Source organism: Salvelinus namaycush, chromosome 23, assembly GCF_016432855.1.
Source record: "Salvelinus namaycush isolate Seneca chromosome 23, SaNama_1.0, whole genome shotgun sequence".
Taxonomy (NCBI): Eukaryota; Metazoa; Chordata; class Actinopteri; order Salmoniformes; family Salmonidae; genus Salvelinus; species Salvelinus namaycush.
In genome coordinates this window covers 10,045,995-10,049,970 of record NC_052329.1, presented here as the reverse complement: position 1 = coordinate 10,049,970, position 3,976 = coordinate 10,045,995, and positions in this window count along the sequence as shown.

Sequence of the window (3,976 nt, the reverse complement as noted above, 5' to 3'; positions counted from 1 at the left end):
CTCTGCAGCTGCTCCTTCTCTCTCTGGTACTGCAGCAGCAGCTCCCGACTCTTCTCCCTGTCAATCACCAGCTCTAACCCCGCCTCCCTCTTTAGCTCCTCTTCCTGCTCCTTCAGATGCACAGCATTCTGGGTCCTCTGCTCCTCCAGAGCCGCCTGTAGCTGGGGATTTGGACATATAAGACTTTACAACAAGCACCTGTGCATACAGACACGCGCGCGCACACACACACACACACACACACACACACACACACACACACACACACACACACACACACACACACACACACACACACACACACACACACACACACACACACACACACACACACACACACACACTCATGCACACATGCTTCCTCACACGCACTGGAATGACACAAACATTATAGGCTGTACACTCAGCTTGGCGTGAAATAGCTGAGTGATGGACACCAAAGTAGAGAAAACAGTCCCTCTGTCTCTTTCCTTCTCCACCCTCCTCTTTTCCTATAACATCCCTCTCTATCCTTCTTTTACTCTGATTTGGCAGTTCTTTCAGTTGTTTTATTTGCAGAGGAGAAAATTGAGACAGCTCGCTCTCAAAAAAAGATTGCCACAGAGCGCTACATTGACTTGAGTGTTTTGACACAGATGGGCCGTTCTCACCAGAAGTGGGCAGTGAAATATTGAATTCTTGGGGATATAAAAAAAACGATTGTTGTGGCTGTTATGGAAAAACAACAAGGGGGCTGGTGGCATGCAATGTATTTTTAGTCAGGCTTGGCCAAGGCCACCATATTTTTCAAAGCGCAGGAGAGATCAGAGGCTGCGTGTCAGGGCACTGGGGTGGGGCGAGTGTATGTGTGTGTGAGAGTGTGTGTACATAGTGAGTGTGTCTGTATGCAACTGCCTATGTACACACTTGCGTGTATGTACAGCACAGTATGTGTAGGAATGACAGACTGCTTACTTCTCTTTGAGTACAGGGGCATGGGTTGGGTGCGTGTGTGTGTGTGAGTGACTTTGCGTGACCACTTCCTCCTCTCTGGGTACATGTCCGTGTGGGGGACAGGGGTGGAGTGTGTGTGTGTGAGTAAGTGAGTGTGTGAAAATGTGTGCGAGAGAGAGAGAGAGAGAGAGAGAGAGAGAGACCACTTCCTTCTCTCTTGGTGAGCGTCCGTGTGAGGGGCAGGAAACCGGAGGGAGAGCAGTGTAATTTTCTGGGAATCAGAAGGCATCTTAATACTGCCGTGCAGAGGCTGAAACCTCACTAACCCTCCCTAACCCCCACCACCAGACCGGCGTAGGCGATGAGACCAATAGAACAAATACAACACACATTTCAGCCGTGGGGGTGTGTCGTGTCTTCACTGCACAGAGAGCTTGGTGTGAGAGAGACTGGGCTGGTGGTCTGTCATCGTAATAATATCACCACCTCCTCTGACTGGATTAGAATGTTTTTCTGCCTTTATTTAAAACATGGGACTTTGTATCTGCTGAGGCAATTCTGTGGTGCTGAAGGAAGGGAGGATGACCAGGAGATTAAGTTATCCTGGACTATAGGAACCACAGGGGGCAGTACCTTGAAGGGCAGCTCCTGTCTGTAGTCATCCTCCATCTTGTTCAAGGCTTTACGATGGGACTCCATCATCCTCTCACTGTCAACATCAATAAAACAGACATACCAACGTTAATACGACATCGATACAAATCGATACGTCAATACAACGTCAATACAACATCGATACAACATCGATACGTCATCAATACAACATCAATACAATGTCAATACGTCAATACAACATCGATACAACATTAATACAACATCAATACAACGTCAATACGTCAATACAACATCGATACAACATTAATACAACATCGATACAACATTAATACGTCGATACAATGTTAATACAACATTAATACGTTGATACAACATGGATACAACATTAATACAACGTTAATACAACATTAATACAACAATATCAAATCTCACATTGAAAACACACAGTGAGTCAACACAACATAACTCCCTGTCTACTAAAACATGACATCACCACGCATTGATTATTACTAGTTGGAGAATCTAGAAGTATTAAACACTACACTTTCCTCAACAACACAACTACTATACTGAACTCAATTATAAAGGCAACATGTAAAGTGTTGGTCCCATGTTTCGTGAGCTGAAATAAAAGAGGCCAGAAATGTTTCATATGGACAAAAAGCTTATTTCTTACACATTTTGTGAACAAATGTGTTTACATCCCTGTTAGTGAGCATTTCTTCTTTGTCAAGATAATCCATCCACCTGACAGGTGTGGCATATCAAGAAGCTGATTAAACAGCATGATCATTACACAGGTGCACCTTGTGTTTTAGAGAATTTGGCAGTACTTCCAACCACTTCCAACCACAGACCACGTGATACCACGCAAGGCCAGGCCGTAGATATCCTGCTTCTTCACCTACGGGATGGTCTGAGACCAGCCACCCAGACAGCTGATGAAACTTTGGGTTTGCACAACCGAAGAATATCTGCACAAACTGTCAAAAACTGTCTCAGTGAAATGTATCTGCGTGCTTGTCGTCCTCACAGAGTGCCTCATGGTGGGGTTATGGTCTGGGCAGGCATAAGCTACGGACAACAAACACAATTGCATTTTATTGATGGTAATTTGAATGCACAGAGATACCGTGAGGAAATCCTGAGGCCCATTGTCGTGCCATTCAACCACCACCATCACCTCATGTTTCAGCATGATAACACACGGCCCCAAGGATCTGTACACAATTCCTGGAAGCTGAAAATGTCCCAGTTCTTCCATGACCTGCATACTCACCAGACATGTCACCCATTGAGCAGGTTTGTGATGGTCTTGATCTACGTACGACAGCATGTTCCAGTTCCCTGCCAATATCCAGGGACTTCCCACAGCCATTGAAGAGGAGTGGGACAACATTCCACAGGATACAATCAACAGCCTGATCAACTCTATGTGAAGGAGATGTGCCGTGCTGCATGATGCATCGCGTGATGTATCGTCTCTACCTTCTTGCTCTTTGTGCTGTTGTCTGTGCCCAATAATGTTTGTACCATGTTTTGTGCTGCTACCATGTTGTTCTGCTGCCATGTTGTGCTGCTGCCATGTTGTGTTGCTACCATGCTGTGTTTTCATGTTGCTTCCTTGCTATGTTGTCGTCTTAGGTCTCTCTTTATGTAGTGTTGTGGTGTCTCTCTTGTTGTGACGTGTGTTTTGTCCTATATTTTAATTTAATTTTTTATTTTAATCCTGGCCCCCGTCCCCGCAGGAGGCCTTTTGCATTCTGGTAGGGCGTCATTGTAAATAAATAAAAATTCTTAACTGAGTTGCCTAGTTAAATAAAGGTTAAATAAAAAATAAATACAAAAATAAAAATAATAACTGCTTTTCTGATCCACACCCCTACTTTTTTAATAAGGTATCTGTGAAAAACAGATGCATAGTCTGTATTCCCAGCCTTGTGAAATCCATAGATTAGGGCCTAATGAATTGATTTCAATTGACTGATTTCCTTATATGAACTGTGACTCTGAAATTGTAGCATGTTGCGTTTACATTTTTGTTCAGCGTAGATTAAACTGTCAAAAAATATCAGATGTTTATATTCATGACTGGTTTGAGGTCATAGAGACAGACTGTCATCCATCTGGTAGGAACAACTAAAATGGTGGAATGTTTGCCCAAGGGGACAGGCACATTTCTGAAAAACAAAACCAAGCCATCACCATGGAGAAATCCGTCCAAATAGCACACAAACAACCCTCACAGCTAAACCAACACTACCATAAAGTTCTGAGGAGACAATTAGAGCTGTGTGCATGTGTGTGTGTCAGCGTGTGTATGTGCATGTCTGTGTGTGTTAAATGTGTGCCAGAATGCCAGAACAGGCAGGACTAATCCCCAGTCTCCCAGGAAGGGTTCAGAAGTCACTGTGTCCTCCTCAGTATG